Source organism: Empidonax traillii, unplaced genomic scaffold, assembly GCF_003031625.1.
Source record: "Empidonax traillii isolate 1590-97213 ecotype Southwest subspecies unplaced genomic scaffold, ASM303162v1 scaffold47:size1546949, whole genome shotgun sequence".
NCBI classification, from domain to species: Eukaryota; Metazoa; Chordata; class Aves; order Passeriformes; family Tyrannidae; genus Empidonax; species Empidonax traillii.
In genome coordinates this window covers 194835-216263 of record NW_020955240.1, presented here as the reverse complement: position 1 = coordinate 216263, position 21429 = coordinate 194835, and the positions used below count along the sequence as shown (strand labels likewise).

The window sequence follows — 21429 nt, the reverse complement described above, 5'->3', positions numbered from 1 at the left end:
ATAATTTTGCATGGAAGGGCAAAAATCTGCAGGAAAGAGACGCGCAGAAGCAGAATTCACCTTGTTCTCTACTGAAATGTAAAACGAGCTTTTATACTTCAGCATGCCCGGGTATACGGTGTTCACTTGCAGTTGTTTTTAATGGTGTAGGTTGTACTGAGACTTCTTAAACTTGCAACGACTCCTTGTCGTTTTGGGCAGGAAATCCTGGAGTATGCAAGCCAGCTGCAACTTCAGTGACATTAAAACGTATGATAAGACTTTGTATTTGATTAGGGTGTGACTGAACTTGGGAGTAACATGAATGTCACATTTATATAGGTGCTATTTCCTTCAGATCAATGCTGTGGCTTGTCACAACTCTACAATACCCCAAATGAGCCCTAGTAGAGTTGATGCCACTCTGAAAGAAGAATGAAATATTTAAGGACTTGAATGTCAACTCTATAGACAGTGAAATGGCATTTATTTCAATAGTGTAATAAAAAAGGAGAATTTATATATTACTGTACTTTGAAGATTTGAAGCACGGAAGTACAACAGAATCCAAAATTTAAAGGCGATCTAGCATCATTCATATTCTACTAATCAACACAGGTGAGGTTTTTCTGACATTTAAATACAACCGTGATAGAAAGCAGACTCTGAGAGTTATGAATAATGAGAATGAAAATTAGCATTTGTCACTAAGATTACAAAACAAAGTATATAATCATGTCCAATAAAAATAAATATTCAGTATGACTTTTAAAGGGAACAGGTAAGCTGTTATAACTGTTATGCTATGTTCATGCTTTATGTAAAAAGCACCCCCATTGCACTCCTCCAAATTAGTTTAGGAATTTATACCAGAGACATTTGAAAAGAATGCAAACAAAAGTCCAAAAGCTGAAAGATCATGTGATTAATCTGAATATGAAAAAATCACATCTATCGCAGTTTCTATTGCTTTCTCTAAGCTAGACATGCTTATTATGAAATATTAACTACACAAATCTGCACCATCATTATTATTTCATATTGCACTTATGTCACTACATACTTGCCCGATCACTAACGCGCACTGACATTTTCAACAGTGGGCTTACATAACGCCTTGTACTATCTTGAGAAAGAGCTTCTCAGCACTGACCTGTGTCACCTACCACGTTTGAAATCTGTGAATGAATCTATCCTGCATCTGTTTTACAATTTATCTGGTTTTATCTAGTATTAAGTTCAGCACAAAGCATAGCACCCATTGACTCAGCTAATTTCATTCAGAAGCAGAGTTGCAGAAGGAGTGTAGGCGTATATGAAGTTACTATACAGTATTACAAACCAGTTAAAGGACTCACCAGCAAAGTGGAATGCACAATATTATGGGCTTTCCAGAGCAGGGTTAACTTAAAGGTAGAGACTTTAACCAGGAAAGAATTTTTGTTAAAATTCCAGTAGAGGTTGACTTGTGAAATTCTTCCTGTTCAAGTCAATAGTAATTTGCTAATTAGTTCACATAAAAAAAAAAAAAAAAAGCAACAGATAACAACTTTTAGTGACATTAACTTTAATGACGTCATGGGTTTGAACTGGATAAGCATTTTAGTATATCATATACAATTCAGGTCGATCACGTTCTTTAAAAAAATAGTTCAAGTACAATTTCTGTTTAAGGGGGAAGGGGAGAAGACAAAAAAAAAAAAAAGGCAATTGAAAGCAGATTTTCATTTGATTGGTTACCAGAACACTTCACTAACCATTAGAATTTAGGGTATAGGACAGTGCAGTCCATCTTCCCTATTCATGCAGAATCTAGACTAGGCATGAAGAAGCTGGAGGGGGAATGACAGAGACACAAAAAGAAGTCTACAAGTGATAATGACTCTTCTCTGAGATGGAGGAATCCTAGATTCCAGTCCTTTCTACAAGCTCTCCTTCAGTATTTTCCACTACAGTTAATTAGGTAATTGACAGTATGTTAGTAGCAGGAACTAGATTATCTGGAAGCACTTCTCAATTCCAGATAAGTACTTGTGTTGGACTATAGAGTGAGGAGCTGTCCTCTTTCTTAATAGTATTGGGAATCTTGGATTTCTTACTGCTCAATTAAACATCTAAAGAGGGAGGAATAAAGAGTTTGTCCTATCAACATTGCTTTTAATCAGCCTATCAACATTGCAGAATAGTGAATACCTTTGCATTCTATTCTTTGGGGGAAGGAGAACCAAAGAGAGTATTGTTTGCATCTCCATTTCCACATAGTCTTCCTCCTGCAGCACTCAGCTTTTTAATTATTAGTCATATCAGAAAATTTGCTTAAGAATTGAATAGGGTCTATATCTGTTAAACTGAAGACCTCTAGATTATTTTCTTTGCCTCTTCTCATAGATGTAAATGCACTAGAAGACACCAGAGGAAGAGTTTACCTTGTGACATTTCCAGCCATTATCCTGTACAGAATGGTTTTGGTTGGAAGGGACTTTTAAATATCATCTAGTCCAAGCTATCTGCAATGAGTAGTGATATCTTCAACTAGATCAGGTTGTTTAGAGCCCTGTCCAACCTGAGTTTTTGTTTCCAGGGATGGGGCATCTACCACATCTCTAGAGAACCTGTTCCAGTGTTTCACACTCATTCTAAAACATGCCTTTCTCATATATATTAAGATATAATATCTGTATTATCTTACGTTATAGCCAATATCTTATATTCTGAGTCAACTCTCTTTAAACCAGTACCCCTTGTCCTATCATTGCAGACCCTACTAAATGATGATAGTGGTAAGAGCAGTAAGAACTGTTGTTCTATCTGTGTCATATTTTTAATATGAAACTCAACAAAAACAATGAAAATGTATCTATTCAGAAGCAAACTGCACCAGGGGCATATAGAACTAACATTTGTATGCTCAACTGAGTGCAAATTTTCCAAAGAGATCTGTTTAACTTACTGCATCTTTTGATTTTTACAAAAATGGGGCGAACAAAAGTAGTTGAATCAAATATTTTGTTGACAATATAATAACACACAGTGAAAAACATTTATCTAGGAAGATAAAGCTAATGCTTAAAGCAATGATGAAAAGCCAGCTCCTAATACAAGTACACAGAATTTTATCAGTGTTATTGTTAAATAGTAATAATGACCAGTGGTAGATTTTTCAAGACTATGTACGATGAGCTTGTGACCCATGACCAGTACATTCTGGACTAGTATCAATAAAAAACCTTATCAAACTTGATAATTGTATGTAACATCTCAAAATGCTCTCTGAGAAATGAATGGTTGTGGAGCCTGAAATACGCTATCAGTGACAAGGAGTCACACTTCATCTGCAATATTATGGAAATATAATGTATGGATGTGACAATTCTGCGTATTTCGGATTAATTTCTATATTTTTAATATTAAGATACTGTTGTTATGTATAAATTCTCCATGAAAACCATATAGATTAAAAAGATCAATGTGGTCAATGAAGTGGTAGGAAATGAAATAAATTTCAATTTATGATTTAAAGTATGGTTTAGAGTATTTAAATTATTAATATTCTCATAAGAATTTCCTAAAGCTCTAAATTGTAGATTATCTATCAGAATCATTAATGAGCAGATTTCTGTTTTGTCTGGAGCTATTTATTCATCAAAAATATGTCTTGTTACTTTTGAGATGGAAACAGACATACTGCAATTCTTTTGCTTTTAAGAAATGAAAATAAATATTTTCTATGTGAGAATTCCTGAAACTTCTTCAGATACCTTAATGAATTTTGCAATATACTGTTTTCATATTAAACAGCCTAGATCTTCCAACTTTCTATGAAGTTAGAACCTTTGATATAACTGTTCTGAAAAAAAAAAAAAGAAAACAAAACAAAAAACCCACAACCAAACAAAAAAACCCCACCTGAACCACATTACTATAACTTCTTTTTGAAATTAGAATATGAAGTTGGATATTTGAGAGGTAATGTACACTAATGAATGAAAATCTTTCTTATTTGCCCTGATTTGCTTGGTTTTGTTGCTTTTAATTTTATTTATGAGAGAATTTCTGCCTGTTTGTAACTTAGTCACCAATAAATGCATTATGTCAAAACATTCAGGGCTTGCAAAATCAATTCAATATTGAGATTGTGTTATAAAAGGGTTAGCAATTATGAAAGTTATGTAAGTAGTGTTGAGTCACTGAATTTGTCTCTCAGTTGTGGTCAGCCTATGCTCTTTGCCATCAGTAGAGTTTGTATTTTCTTTCATAGTTTCAAAAAGTTTCTGAACATCAAACACGTAAGCCTCACATTCCCTCCTACTCAACTGCTGCAAGATCCTGTAACCTGGTTCTTCTCTATAATGGTAGTCTTCTAAAACTGAGTCATATTACTAGGGCACTTTATGAATAAAAAGACTAAGTAAGATATTGGAACTCTGGTAGCATTTTACTTAGGATATATTTACCTTCTTACAGCCTTTTTTTGTCTTCTCTTATTACTTCCTCATCTGCTTTTAAAAGTCTTTACTTATATGCATGTTTTCCATTTTAGATAGCAATTTCCTAAGTAACATTAGAAAAAAATCAGCTATGTGAGTGAGTCCACCTACTATTTTTTCTGGAAGATAAGATTGCAGAGAGCAAATTAATTTAGTCGACATGTGATTTTAAATCATTATCTATTTGACTGTCTATTTGTCTTGATGACAACTAACTTCGGTCTTCAAAATGTTTTTTGTGTGTTTCTTTTTTTTGTGGTTTTTTTTTTTTTTTTTTGGTTTGGTTTGGTTTTTTGGTTTGGTTTGGTTTGGTTTTTTGTATGTTTTGTTTTGTTTTGTTTTGTTTGTTTTTTCTTAAATAAAAAAGACAGTGGACCTATGTAGATCACTTTTGGTCTATTAAATACAAGTAACATGTTTACTATTTTTCTGTTCTTGATTTTATAATCTTATTAACAATCCTTACTATAAAACTGAGATTTCCTGTACCAGTTCTTTCAAAGTTCTTGAACAAAGTTCATCCAGTCCCCTTAATGTTAAGAGCATTAATGTGTGAGATTTGCTTCCAGATCAGTTGTAGCAATTTAGATTTAAATACCTTTGTTCCTATTATCTATCATGCCTGTCCTGATGCTTAAAATAATTCTCCCGATTAACACTAAAACAGAGATGTTCCTCCATTTCCCGTATTTCCAAAACTAGCCCTATAGCACAAGCCTATGCTGCTGCTCTTCTTTATTTACACTGCTTTTACCGTTTGTACACCTTCTGTTTTCTGTTGGTTCATTGAATATTTAATAAAGAAATTGAGCAGATTTATCTTGTCAGACTGTCTAGTCCTTACCATAGTTTACAGACTTTTTTTGCAACACAAATAGGAGTAAATTTTCCAGAATACCATAATTCCTGGTACTGATTTTAGGTACCATTCACCCAACACAGTTTTTTTGTATCTATGGAACACATTCCTTTTCATGTCCAGTATTATTTTCAGTTCATCAAACTGTAATCTCCCTACTCCTATCCGTGAGGGGGATCCTACAGAACTGATTTCTGCAAGCTGACACTGTGCTGTTTTCTAATTACCTTTGACATATGTCTTTAGAATCAGTTCAACGATCCCAGGAATCTGCAGAACATGTTTCATGCTAAAACAGTACGATGCTGCCCTCCTACCTTTATGCAAATGTACTTAAAAATACTTTATTATTTGGCAAGAGGGGAATTATCACAGTAGTTACCTTTTGTGCACAAGTGCTTTTTTCCTCCTTTTTATCAGATGTGTACAAAACGTGAATGTGTAATTGTATATTCCTGTCCGGGAATTTCTAGCATTAAGTAAGTCACCACTTGTATTCTGACAGAAATACATATATTTATAACTTTAGAGTATTAGAGTATAATAACTAAAACTCATAATTGAAAGGACATTGCAGCCAGCATCTGCTTCTTTAGTAAAAAATGGTTAAGAATTACCCTTAAGCTTCTCTGTTGTCTCAGAATGTAAGGAAACTATGTAAATTCAGTTGCTGAGTGCCCAAATGAAAGCTAATTCAGGTAATAGTTCTGTTTCCGAGCTGCAGATGATAGGGAAAAAAATAGACTTTTTATAGTATTAAGAGATTCCCACTGTCTCAGGAATGTTGCTCTAATATATACTGCTGGATGAAAAGTTTGTTTGTGCATACATAGTTGGGATGTTGCTATGGACAAGTACGTAGTGATATGTATGTAGTATTTTATAGTTACATAGAGCTACAGATGCTTAGGGTAACCAAGAAAAAAAAATACAAGATCTTTATCTCAAATGGTTTACAGTCCTAAAATAGGTAAAAAACTGAGGGAAATTATTATTCATTACATAGAGAAGTGGACTAAAACATTCTTAACATAAGCTGATTATAAAGTACTTAATGAGATTTATAAGATTAATATGGGCCAATATTCCCTGTGTACAAAGCCATTCTTGGTTTCTTTTTAAATTATTATTTAAAGGAGTACAATAAAGAGCAAACATGTGACAATCTAAGTAGCAAACCTCTGTGATTTGCAGATTGAAGAACAAATTTGCATGAGATTATAGCAGCTTTTATTGAAGTTTGGAGTCTAAATGCTACTGCATTACATCACTAAAACTGCTGAATAACCCAATGTCATCCATAGTGTTACCCACTTACAGCGAGATTGGGAACAAATTGAGAATCCTCAACAATTATTCCTAAAATATACATGCAAAAAATGGAAGCCTTCCCCCTCATATACCTCAGTGTGTTGGAAGTATGACACTTAGAAACTGGAGCTTTCAAGAAGCACACAGAACATAAAAATACACCTTGTTTTTCCTTAAGGCTCCCAAAGTTTTTGAAGAAAAGACTCCTGAACTGAGTATCTCTGAAACAGGTAACATCTTCAGTTGCTTTAGACAGCTCTACTACGACTAGTCTCTTGTCAGGCTACTGAAATATTCTTCAGAGAAATCCCTCCATTTGCAAGTTATTTAAGCCAGATGAGAAAGCAAAATGCAATGGAATCCATGCACTTTAATTTACACATATATTTGATATCTTTGATCGGTCAGTTGCATCTAGGCCTCCATTATCCCTGGAGACTGATAGCAAGGCGTTTGAGGGAAAGTAGAGACTTATTTACTCTCCAGGTCTGTTAAAATATTATTGCAAACATTAGTTTGTGACATTAAAACTGAATAAATTACATTTTCTTCTAGTATTTGATGACTGAAAACAGGAACCTATCAGTGGTACAAAGGCATCTACAGGCCCAGTCAGAAGATTAGGTCTTTAAAGTCAAGCTCTCCAGTCACTAACTATTAACGCTTTGGAAATTTGGAAAGCTGTCATGACATATATTTGTTTTATGTTGTTTTGCCAACATAACCAGTGACAAACTTGGAAACTTTTTAGCACCATGGAAAACCAAAGTTTGAACTTTGCCTTTGAACATGGAAAGCACTGTTTGAACTATAAACACTTACTTGTCATGCTATGCTTGGGCCATTGTAACCACACTGATTTTGCTATTTTTCCAAAACTATGCTATCAATCCAAAACTAGACAATGTCTCAGTAATAACTGTCAAGTACAATGTGTCTTAAGCTGGCAAGGGGAGGTTTAGGTTAGACATTAGGAAGACTTTCTTTACAGAGAGAGTGATTGGGCATTGGAATGGGCTGCCCAGGGAGGTGGTGGAGTCACCATACCTGGAGAGACTGGATGTGGCACTTCATGCCATTGATCTGTTTGACCAGGTGGTGTTAAGTCAAAGGTTGGACTTGACCTCAGAGGTCTTTTCCAGCCCAGTTGATTCAGTGATTCTATGAAACGCTAGTCTGTGCCCAAAATATTTATTGTGTGGATTAGGTAGATAACTTGTGTGAATGAAATTTAGAATGTTAAGGACAAGAAGTATGATATATGTGACTTAGAGCTTCCTACTGCAATACTAAGCTAAAACTGAAAAGCTATGACTGAATTAGGTCTTGAAAAAATACTGTTTTAGGTTGTCAACTAAATAAACCTGTTATCAAAATGCAATATGTCATTGGAAATGAAACCTGGTGCCAGCATCTGAGTATCTTGTGTCTTCGCACAATGTTTTTTCAGGTACTAATTTTAAACTTGTTCCAATACTGGATTAAGCAGAAAATTGTTGCTGTACTCTTTTGTACTATTTACTGTTATAATTCACTGTCACTTCATCCAGAATACTCTTATTCTCTAGAAAATATTCTGTGGAGGAAATAATGCATGAGTTTCACATCTTTCATTTGACAGGGGTCAAACAAAAATCTGTTACATTTTATGGATTATTGTTATGGCAAACACAAGTTAAAATGTTTACAAGAGACCTCATAAAATCTCTGACTTTCTGAAGTGGTGTTGAGTTGCAAAAATATCAGGAAAAACAGTTCTAAACACTCATTTAAATCAGTGTTTAAACTCTAACAGTAAAACTTAATCTAACTGACAAATTTAGGTTTGGGGGTTTATTTCTGTTGTTTGATCACTTTAAAGGGGGTATGGTGCAATACACTCCTTTTTAGAAACTAATATGAATTTTGATTTTTTAAAATAAAAATTGGAGAGCAAACTAGTGTTCTTCAAAACTAAGAGAATAACAGAATTGCCTAAATTAAAATTTGAACACCTGAAATTGCCCTCTAGGAGGCTGAATGTAGAGCAGCTCCACTGAATGAATAGGAATTTGGAAAGTTCGGTACTTGAAAAATCAGGCTAATTGACTATGCTTATAACACTTAAACCCAGAATTATTTTTTTTTTTTAATTGGGACATGGCAAATTACATAAGTGCAGAAATCATACCCAACATAAAATTGTCAGTTGCTGCTTCAAGAATTATGTAGCTTCTGTAGATTACACCTGGGCAGAAACCATCTGCATGGAAGAGAATGGTAACTAAATCCAGGATCACCTGGTCCTCCTCTCAGTCTAGTCCTTAGAAAGCAATAATCAGAAATGAATATGAAACTCCCAGTTCCATTATTTGAGCAGTAAGTACCTCTTTTTGTTTATCCTTTAGAGAGCTCATAACTGAATCTATTTTTTTTATTATTTCTTGTATGGAATAAAAAATTGAAAGCATCTGAAAACCTGAAAATATCTGTAGGTACATGAGCAATAAGGTTCACAGGAAAATTTCAAACGTATTTTGCAATTACTTTTGTAGCAATAACTATTTGCAGTAAGTAATCATGCAATTATAGCATAAACTTATAGCATAAAATGCATATTTATCACAGCTGTCAAGAAGTTATGCTTATTAAAAAAGTTCTAAACTGAGAGCTGGTGCACTGTAATAGACCCAAATGGAATTTTTGATGTTTTGTAGGCAACAGTTCATAAATGTCTTCTTCAGTTAAAGAATTAATATACTATATAACAAACCATTATTAAGTTATTTATAAAAAATTATGCATAAGCTTTGCCAAAAAAGATGACAGAAAGTTTCAATATAAAGTTTTTTACTTTAGTATTGTGCAATACCTGATCTGTGCCACACAGAAGAATCCCTCCCAGAGGAGAGATCCCATTTTTGGTCATATCTAATTTTAATTAACCACGTGGTTTAATAATTTTCCAAAGATTAATTATTCTTTAAAAAAGTGTTCTAAGCATGTAAACCTAGCTATGACTGCCAAATATAATTAATCTAGTTAATATAATACACAAACAGTGCATGCAGTACTACTCAGTTAGTTTGAGAGCCAGTTGCCGTTAGACCATGGCATGCCTTGTGGAAGATCATTTCATGACTCTTCATGAGTTTTCTAATGATTCTATATTTAATGTGAAAAGCTGGAAAAATATCTTTGAATATGATAGGAATCAGTACTTAAAAAACAGTTCTCTAATAACTAAAGCCTTAATATACAAGCATCAAGATTTTCATGTGAAAAAAATTATTACTGAAAATATTTTTAAACTATCAGCTCTGAATACAATGTTAACAGAGCTGAAGACTGAGCAGAATAGCAATTCTTTCTTTTCAAAAAGTAGTCAAGGAATTGGGACCTCGCACGTGTATACAAGGAAGATCCTATAAGAGGTAGTGGTTTATATTACCCATGCAGTTAATACTACACACCTCAAATTAATTTCATGTTGAAGACTCATTTGATAAAATATATTTTAGTTTGGATAGGGAAGTTTTATGGAAGCAGGCTTCTTCATCTGCTTTAAATTTATTATGATGTTTTAAACATTGTTTATGACATGCTATTACATTGACCCAGATGAAGTAAACAGACTTTCTTTTTATATCAATGAAAAAACAGCTGCTGTAAGATACAGTATGCCATAAACACTGACATTGTAGCTATGAAGTTAGTGACAGTATTAAAACCAGATGGTATTCAACCACATCTAGAATCATAATCATGCAAATATTCATGATAAAATGTATCAATACATAGGATTTTTTAAAAGCCTAAAAATGTAAATCTCATAAAATTTGAAGCACGTTCTTAGGCAAGGCTTAAGAATATGCTCTTGTTCACGTGCATCTTAGCTGAATCTACAGCTGAGTCAGGTGATGGAAGCTCTATATTTACACTCATTTTTCTAGGAAAGATACTTTTTCCATAGGATTCTGTTATTTTTTTTTTATTGTTCATAAAAAGTATTTTTTTCACAAAATCCAATTTAATTCATGCATGAATGCAAGGACAATATGATTACAGATTTTGGGGACAAAATTATTAGCTGCTTATATAAGAAAATTTCCTCCTTCCTCCAGAACTAAATCTTTATATCTTTACTTATAAACTCTCAGAAGTTCCAGAAAATAGACTCTAACTTTTTGCATTTTAATTGCATTCATGTGATAATTATTTTGCAAATGAGCAACATTCCTATAGAAATCTCATGGCAAGATCTGGAGGACATAGATTAAGCATTTTGTACTTGGATTGAAGTACCTAGTCTATCTGTATATGTTCACTAAAAACTACGTAACTTTCAGGTCTCTAGGCACTTCACAGTCACTCAAAATAGGTAGAAATAGCTGAAAATACTAAGCACAGTTCAAAACTATGCCTGGAGCATCTGATAAACAGCTCACAACCATATTAAAAAGAAAGCTTATAAATAATACCAAATTGACATTAAAGGAATGAAAAGCAATGATCTGAAACATCCAGTGTTTATAAAAGATTATAAACACATAGACTTATAAAAGTAGAAGCCCTTATCCATTATATGGAAAAGGTTCTGGGACAGTTGAACAAAGCGTGTAAATATGCACTGTAATGGTATGGTGCATCTTGTGGAATATTTTAAAAATGTAAAATATATAAATTGGCTGTCTTTCTTTTGAAGCAAAATAAATTCTTAGGAAGGTCAGTCAGTTCTGTTTTGTTGTTTGGTTTTGTTTGTTTTGTCTAAGTTTTGTGTGTGTGTGGTTTGTTTGGTCAGTTTGTTTTTAATGTAGAGAGACAAGCAATGCTTCACTGATCAACATTTGTACTGAGCTGAAGGTCAGACTTCCAGCATTTCTGCAAGCCCATATACCTGAATTAATAATTGCCTTGCAGATACTGGTGAACTACAAAATCATTACAGTGCCGTTTGGAGTAATGGAGACATATAACAGACCAGGTTAGAATGGACCTCAGAAGATCATCTTGTACAGCCTTTCATAGGAGAGAAAGCTTATATTGAGTGCAAAAATGAAAAGAAAAAATTAATTATTAAAAAAAATGGAGGAGCTGGAAAAACAAAGAATCTTATGTTGTCAGTATTATTGTCCCCTGTAATTGCCAGCTGGATATATAGAGTAGTATGGTTCTTATATTTTAAAACTGGGAGAGATCATGATAGTCACCAGTTGTTTGTTTGTTTTTTTAAAAACCAAATGTCAACGATGTCCAGCTCAGAAATTTTTTCACCATTCACTATAAAATGCAGTTTAAACTTTTCAGTTGCTTGTTTGGTTTATTTTCTGTGTTTTGGAGGGTTGTTTTGTTTGTGGGTTTTTTTTAATGAAGCTAGTCCAAAGTCTTAAAATGTTGGACCGCTCGTTTCACATTTAAGTGATTCATTTTAAATATCTTTATATGTCTTCCTAACTTTATAAAATGATGGAAAATTGTCACAGTTTTCTCTACCACGTTAGAAAGCATATAAATATTAAGTATTTTAGTGCTGCGTAGCCTCATGTAGTCTTCCAACTACATGGAAATATCCATGTAGTTAATATCCAATAATTATTTTGATAATTATCCAATGGTATTCTTCATGGACAGGGTTTGATTTTGTCCACCATATTTGGGTTTAACTGTAATTTTTCAAAATAGTAATCCAAGAGATTTAATTTTCAATTTACCATCATTTTTAGAAGTGACACTAAAACCCCTTAGGGAAAATTTAAGGCTTATGTCAAGACTCAGTAACTCACTGAAGAGAATCGTACTTTCATTACTATTCCATTCCCAGGTGAATTGGAAAAAGCTGAAGAAAAAACTTCTTAACTGCCTCTTGAGTATTTGTATTCTTGCATAACGTTTTACCCAGTCCTTCTTTCAGGAAAACCTTCCTCTTTACAGTCAAAATATACATTTTAGTTATTATTTTCCCTTTTGTTTCAGTTTCACAATTATCAGTTTCAAAATTCTACTGCATTCAGGCAAGTTAAAGGGACATTCCCAGCGTTGAAACTTACTGCAGTCATTATATTATCATTTTCAGCACCACTCTTTCAAGCTTTTCAACTCATGACTCAGAAAAATCCTATATCATTAAAAATCTGCCAAGCAGTCCTGCTTAGTTAAGGCTTCACATAACATTTTACTAAAGTTCCTTAAATGCATCCTTAAACATGTTGAAAATAGTCATACAGTATTCATAAAATACTAACATAAAATGCTAAATTGCTCGTTTGTTTCTGAGATTTAGTAGGTCCTTCTAGAGAAAAAAACAAAGAAACCAGCATTATACTACAAAAACACTAGTCTGTAAAACTCATATATGGCCTTTCCAGTTGTATTCTGTTCATTAATGTACTGTCATTATTTCTTTCCTGGTAAAATTTTGATAGCTTCCTGATAATCATAACCTAGAGTAGAAAGCTCCAATATTAACACCTTGTTAATCACTCATTTCTAAAACAAAGGATCAGATACGAGTCCACTACAGAAACCTACAATACTGGTTGCAATTAACTGAACGGCCATACGCTTTCTTCTGTCATTGTATTTTGCCTAAATTTCTCTCATTCTTAACCTTTCCAGTAAGATCCCAAGAAATTAAATATCGAAAAGAAGGTATCCTGAGAGAATAAAATTACTTCAGGACAAACTTTCAACTTAGCTTCAGAGTTTGTTTTCAGAATGTTTTATGTTGCATAACACTAAAATGGAAATATAAAATGAGGTAAATTTGACACAAAGTCTAGTGGCAAATCTGATAGCGTGTTTTTGTAGTCACATGCAAAATTCACCTATGTGCTAGTCTCTCAAAGAGGCAATATGCCAAGTTGTTCAAAATATCACTAGGACAAAAAACCATTCAGAATAAACTAAGAAGGTGATTTGAAAGCACAGAATTGACAGAATTCCCATCTCAGTCCTAGTTTAGTGAATTGCCACTGTTAACATCTTAAATTCACTGTTTCTGAGAGAAAATGAATTTTGTTTTTAAAATTGTTTTTAAAACCAAAATATCTGCTTGAGATTTTTCAGAAATTGGGAACTCTGATGTCTCACTCCATAGTCCAAACCAGACATGAGAAATTGAATTTTTTATTATGTCTTAATGATAAAGTGATCTCTTGACTTATTACATTATTTTATCTGTCACCTCCTCTTATTCCTTACTTCCTGACTCCAAGATTAAGAGGCAACTAGTACCTCTCTCTTCCTCCCCCACACCACTTTTGTACATTTATCTGAAGACCTCCACCCAACACCTGAACCAGCACTACTGTTGAAACTCCACAAATTTTTCACCTTCTCAGTTTGTAAACATTTTAATGTTTTTGAAAGAGGTGGGCCAGGTTCAGCATAATTCCTGTAGAAATTCCTTTGCTGTCCCTGATAATGTCTACTGCTACCTTATTTCATTAGGCTGAGCTCCCAGCGTCACGACTGCTTCAGCATGGTCCCCAAACTGAAAAATTCAAGAGATCTTCAGTATTAGCACATCTCACCAGTGAACTGTATATCACTGCTTGTCAACTTACTTTAGTGAGCTGAATAATGAATCCGGTATTGGATTACTGGGAATCACAGAATCATTTATGTTGGAAAAGACTCTTAAGATCATCAAGTCTGATGTTAACCTAGCATTGCCAAATCCACCACTAAACCATGTCCCAAGGTGACACACACACGCATTTTTGAGCTTTTCCAGGGATAGTTATTCCATAACTTCAATGGACAGACTGGTCTGCATTTCAGTGAAGAATTCCTTCCTAATATCCAATCTAAGACTTCCCTGGCACAACTTGAGGCCATTTCCTGTCATCCTAACTCTTGTTACCTGGGAGAAGAGACTGACCTCACTCCAAACTCTTTCCAGGTAGTTGTAGAGAGCGATAAGGTCTCCCCTGAGCCTCCTTTTCTCCAGGCTAAACAACCTCAGCTCCCTCAGACGCTCCTCATAAGACTTGTGCTCCAAGCCCTTCCCCAGCTCCATTGCCCTTCTCTGAAACCACTCCAGCACCTCAATGTCTTTCATGAAGTGAGAGGCCCAAAACTGAACACAGGATTCAACGTGAGGCCTCACCAGTGCCAAGTACAGGGGGACAGTCACTTCCCTCATCCTGCTGGCCACTCTATTGCTGATCTGGGCCAGGATGCCATTGGCCTTTTTGGCCACCTGGGCACACTGCTGGATTATGTTCAGACACTGTCGATCAGCACCTCCAGGTCCCCTTCCACAGCTTTCCAGCCACTATGTTCCAAGCCTATGTACTGGGTTGATTCTTGCTGGATACCAGGTACCCACCTATCACTCCCCTCCACAACTGGACAGGGGAGAGAAAATGTAATGAAAGACTTATGAGATAAGGACAGGGAGAGCTCACTCACCAATAACCATCATGGGGAAAACAACCTCAGCTTGGGGATATTAACTGAATTTATTACCAGTCAAAATCAGAGCAGGATAATGAGAAGTAAAATAAATCTTAAAAACACTTTTCCCCAACTCCTCCCTCCTTCTTGGGTTCTGCCTCCTCTCTTTCCCATCAACACAGGGAGATGTGGAATGGGGTTTACAGTCAGTCCATCACAGGTTGTTTCACCTGCTGCTCAGGGAGTCCTTCCCCTTCTTTAATGTGAGTTCACTCCCGAAGGAGACAGTTCTCTATGAACTTCCTCAGCCTGAGTCCTTCCCATGGGCTAAAGTGTGGGTCTCCTCGATGAGCTGCAGGTGGATATGTGTTCTACCGTGAACCTCCATGGGCTGCAGTGGGACAGTCTGTCTCATCATGGTCTTCCCCATGGACTGCCAGAGACTCTCAGCTCCCTCCAAGGAGGGGAAGGAACACCTCCTTCCCCTCCTTCTTCACTGACCTTGGTGTCTGCATAGGTGTTTGTCTCACATATTCTCACTCCTCTCTTCTCTGAACACTATTACACCTGCACAATAACTTTTTTTTTCTTCTTAAATATGTTATCATAGAGGCATTACCACCCTCTCTGATTGGCTCAGCCTTGGCCTGTGCTGGGTCTATCTTGAAGCCGGCTGGCATTGGCCCTTTCAAATATGGGGGACATGTTTCTTGCAGCTTCTCACAGAAGCCACTCCCGTAGCCCCCACCACCACTACAGAAACCTGGCCATGCAAACTCAATACAGCCTGTAGCACTGCACAGAATTGTTGTGACCAAAGTGCAGGACCTGGCATTTAGCCTTATTGAACTTCATATCATTGTCCTCATCCCAGCAATCTATACAGGGCCCTTTGCAGGGCCCTCCTGCTCTCCAGAAGATTAGATTTCCTGCCCAGCCTGATTTTGCCTGCAAACTAAGTGTGCAGTTGATCCCCATGTCAATATTGAACAGGCCTGCCCCAGTTACTGAGCCCTTGGGAACACTTCTGGTGACCAGCTGCAAGATGGATGTAAGTCCATTCACCACAACTCTGGGCCCAGCCATCTAAGCAGGTTTTGCCCAGGGAACAGTGCACCCACCCAAGCCATGAGCAGCCAGTTTCTCCAGGACAGTGTTGTGGGACACAGTGTTAAAGGCTTTACTGAAGTTCAGGCAGAAAACATCCAAACTCCTTCCCTCATCTACTAAGTATGTCCCTGTCATAGAAGGAGATCATGCTGGTCAAGCAGGACCCGCGTTTCACAACCCCCTGCTGGCTGGGCCTGGTTCCCTGGTTGTCCAATACATACCACATGATGGCACTTGAGATGAGCTGCTCTATGACTTTCCCTAGCACTGTGGTCAGAGATGCACAGAGATGTGCAAAAGTAAGGATCCTCTCCGTGTACCCCATTCATTTCCAAAACACAGAAGTTTCATTCTCTCCAACACTTACATGTTTGATTGTTATTATGCAAACAGGGCACTCAAGGTCATAGCACTGTCCATTTGCTAACAAAATTATATGAGGGTTTGTCTTTTAAGGTACATGCAGGCTTGAGGAGATACCAGCACTAGAGGTGACCACTTTTTTTTTTTTTTTTAATTTGAATATAGATACTAAGAACAAACAGGGATGTTTCAACTTCAACCATTCAAATCTAATTATTTTGAAAGATAAATTGCTTCCAACTTCTGATTCTAACAAGAAAGAAAATTGCTATGTTAAAAAGGTTTCTACTGATAATCCATTTTCATGCTTATAATCCCTAAAAATTTAACTTACTTTTTGTTTGTACAGTTCCACGGGCTTTCACGGCTTCGAGCACTACAGCTTAGAATTAGCTAAGCTATGTCATATACATGACAAACCTCCAAGGCCATCCAGAATATAATAAGAACTATGCTGGTATGTTATTCATTAATATGACAACAAAGTGGTAGTTTTGTCTTCATTTTTGAGTTTACAGAGTTCCAGATTTTCTATTTATAGTGAGTACTATAATGAGGTAGGATACATGCTTGAATGGAATTCAGTTCAAGACACCAGCAAGTGAAGGTTTTATCAAGGACACTAAAAAGAACCATCTCAAAAACCAAGGCAGCAATTTAAGAAAAGAAAATGAGAGCCATGGCTGTATTCCAAACCCACTTTCTTATTACTGATAGTTTTGAAAGATGTTAATGGTGACCATCAGGGATTATTGATGGTGGCATGTATCCCACAACTATAAAAAGTTAATTCCAAGGAGTGTTTCGAGCACTCTTGGGCTCAGTAAAATGGACAATTAACAGAAGGCAAATAAGAGAGGTGGGGAACTGTGAGTAGTACCAGTATCTGTGGTACAGTGAAGAAATGATTATAGAGTTGTTAGCAGTTCTCTTGGGCTCTACTGAGAGAATTAACTTCAGGCTGGTGGTCAGGTCAAAGTAATGACCTGGGCCATGCAGTCCTGCATTAAGTCGTCACATTCTCAACCCCACTCTTCCTTTTTTTTTTTCTGTTCAACCTGACGTTGAAAATAATCACACAAAGAAATTCACTTAGATCTCGAAGATAAGTAACAAATCTGAATCTTTTAATTTGCAACAGTATGAATGAGCTCCACTATGAAAATTCACTTCAATTTCAGAAGGAAAATTCTACCTCTATTTGTTTTTGCCATGATAGATTAGATATTCTTTTCATCTTCAAGTTAAAAAGCCCTTAAAACTCATAGTCTACATTACAACAATTAATAAGTACAGAAACTAAAGGAAACATGTATTTCTATATTATGTAACAGAACTGTACACATTTAAAGTGAGAGAGAATATGTATACTCAAGACAAGAAACATTTTAGAAGTGAAAGAGTATATTTGTATTATATATATAAAACACAATCATACAAACCATATATAAAAGATTTTTAAATATGCACAGTTGATTTTCTCCAAATATTTTGAAAATATGGCTGCAAAATATTAGAAATGGTGCTATCCAACAAATTTAATTAAATCAGCACAACAGCCTGTTGCTCACATATTGTCGAGAAGTCCATTTACAAAGGATGCTTTATAGGAACTTGAAAGTAACTAATTTGTCATTGGAACTCCTTGTGATATTTTTGGTTTATGTTCTGTAATGGGTTTGTTTAGCTAAATTGTTTAGCTAATTCCATTTCTTAGGAGGGAACCTAGGCTAGGTCACCTGATTCATGTTGACCAAGGAAATGGTCTATCTGACCTTGTTACGTCAGATAGAAAGAGGGTGAGGAGGAAGTTCTCACTCACTCTTCCGTGATAACTGCCCAGGTGGACAGTTGCCTCTTGGAGGAGGGAACGCTCTGCTTCTTGTGGGGAAGTAAAATTTATTGTTGGTTCTTTTGCTGTGTGTGTAGTGCTTTTAGTGTTTTTTTTTTTCCTCCTCTGTGTAAATATTAACTGCCTTTTCTTAGTGAGTTTCAGTTTTACACTTTTTTTCTTCTCTTCCCTTTCCCTCTGAGAGGGAGGGATGGGGGGGTTGCGTGATTTAGGTGCACACCTGGCATTCAATCAAGGTCTAACCACATGTTCCTATTGAAATATTTTTCTGAGATCCCGTTTGCATCTGCCTGCTGTAAAATAATTTTGAAAATAACATTTTTTCCCATGGAATTTAAAACTAATATTATAGCATATAAAATCTCTATGGTAATTGCTTTAAATATATGAGCTTAAGATAAAAATTAGCCCTTAACTAATGAACGTATGCATTAGCTACCTAGTTTCAGAAAATCTTCATAAGAGGTTTATCTAGAGAAGGAATAAGAATTAATATACTGGATCTCATTTAAAGAAGTGGAAAATAGGGTTAAAAGTTCTAAGAATTTGTTTTTATAAATAATCAAACTGTCCTTACCCAGGAAAGAATTCTAGTTCCCTTTTTCAAAGTAGTATTGGGTAAATATTATTTGTCCTTCAGAATGAACTTCTTTTCTAATGAATTTAGCATACAGCAAGCAAGAAAACAACATTAACCTACTTATAAAACAACATTACCTACTTATAACTTTTATCAACACACTGTAGGACAAAAAGACTAAGACATTCACTTAGAATGTGAATAGAAACAAAAGAAAACCAGAAAATAGGAAAGCTTAGCTCTAATGAGTGTGTTAGGGTTGTTTGAAGTAGATGTCCTTTACACATCTTCACGTCAGCATACCCTAGTGATGAGATCACCTCAAGCACAGTTTTCAGAGAGCTTTGTCTGCACTTTTTCTTTGAGACAGACATATCAAATACACCAGACTTACTTTTAATCAGTAGAGATGACTTTTCATCAATATTGCTGACTCAGACTACAGAGTGGGTTCACCCTCAAACCCAAAAAGCAAATTTCCTAAGCATCTGCCAAAAACATATCCCCAGCCATATCCCTGGGAGAAGCCTTTCCTTCTCCCATTGCTCTGGTCTGGCCATGCATTCCACTCTTTACTTTACTCAGAATTTATGCCTTGCTCTCTTGATGTTGTGGTCTCCCTGACTTCTTCCTGTCTCAGCCTTGCTCCTGTCCCACTCATCTTTTGCTGTTCTCTGCAATGGCACAAACTGTCTGCTTTCCAGAACTTTGTCTGTTCAGTGCGAAGTGGATAGAGCAAGGTGAACGGGCAGCCTTCATCCCTGCTGCCTGGGCACAGAACTTTTAACAAATAGGCAGCAAATCACAACCAACAAGCCAAATTATACAAGACACCTCACCTGCTTTAAAGAACAGAACCCTGTGCTCTTTATAACTGATGTTACCTTATTGTAGACACTCACTGAAATAGCGGACAACTTTTTAAATGTCTACCAGCTATATTCTTGAGAAAAATAATGACACCTAGTGACAAGACAGAAAATCACAACTCTGTCTTCACTATGCAGTACTGAATAAATACATGTTCATCTCTACACTTATAGCAGCAATACACACACTGCCACATCAACATTAACTGCTTCTTGTGTTAAAAAATCAGCACAAATGATAAACAAGACTTAAATTGTCTGATTTGCTTGCATTTAAATGCACAACGTTTTACTTTTGCAAATAAATGTCCCCAACAGTTTACCTTAAGACCTGATACACTGACATGTCAGAAAACAATAAACTGTAACTTGCACTTGACAGGCTCTTTTAAAAAACTAGCAAAAATTGCATGTAATATTTATATTCTCCCCCTTGCCCCTAGTATGGATACAACACCAAGAAAGTTAAGAATTTTATATTATTCTGCTCACAACATAATGAATAAGATAAAAACTTTATGGTAGTTATAGATTACAATGCATGAGTTCAGGCAATGACAATCTTTGTAATCTTTGCTGAAAAGTTGGGGTTTTCTTTCTCCCTCCTGGTATCCTAGGCAGTGAATGAATTTCTAGGATATAAAATCTGTACTCATGTTTCTGTATGTAAGTTCTTCCTAACACTGATAGTGCCTTAAAACGTTTGTCAACATTTTTTGTACCTTTTTCAGCTTTTACTTTACTAACTTGACAATATAGCATTGTGTAAAACAATATTTGTACTATTTAGCAGTTCATTTTATGTTAAATTTTACATGGTACAAAACTAGGCATTGAACTACATCACATTATGGTAACACAGGTGGCCCTATTGTACCATTCTGAAGTCCTTTCTAGGTATCCTTATGGGAAACTTGTTGTAGAACCTATAATTCTTATTTTCACAGAAACTACATTATCTATTGTGTCCTATTTATCATCTTATGGTTCTTTCCTTTTCTCCTCATAAACTTTAAAATTCACTAGGCTATTTCAGTAATGCTACAGTAATTTAATTGTCTATTTCCTTAGTAAAGAAAGACTGCATATGATACAGCAGCCCATTGTAGTTCAGGAAAATACTGGAGCATATTTCTGCAACATATCTTTTCTATCCCAACAACTTATATATATAAATATATATATATGAATTCCATTGTATAGTTATGAAATTTAGACAACTTTGCAAATATGTTCTGAATAGTAACACAAATTAAAATGTACTAAAATTTTGTACTGAAATTAGATCATATTTCTCCTGTTACGTATATAAAGAACACTGTTGGAAATTCCTAAATATTGTGAAATAAGATATTTACTTATATGCATGCTTATTCCCATTAATAGAAGTGGACAAAGATGTTTTGCCTTTCAAGTCTGCATCAAGTGTTAAACAGAGCATCTCTGCAGGGATTAAAGGAATTGATAAACACATCTCATTTCATTTTAATCCCATGCTGACTCCAAGACTGGCACCAGAGAACTTCAGAAAAAGCATCTAAAATAACTACATCAATAAATTCCTATTATAAATCGTGTCAAAATATAGCTTCTAGTTTAAAGACTTCTCCAGCTGCTCTGTTTTTTCCTACCTAAACAAA

At 35.4% G+C, this 21429-nt stretch overlaps 1 protein-coding gene across 2 annotated transcripts in view; it reads right to left on the bottom strand.

Annotated features, from left to right (window-relative positions):
* PDE4D (phosphodiesterase 4D) overlaps window positions 1-21429 on the bottom strand; it is a 357539-nt gene that overhangs the window by 265722 nt on the left and 70388 nt on the right. The window lies entirely within an intron of this gene.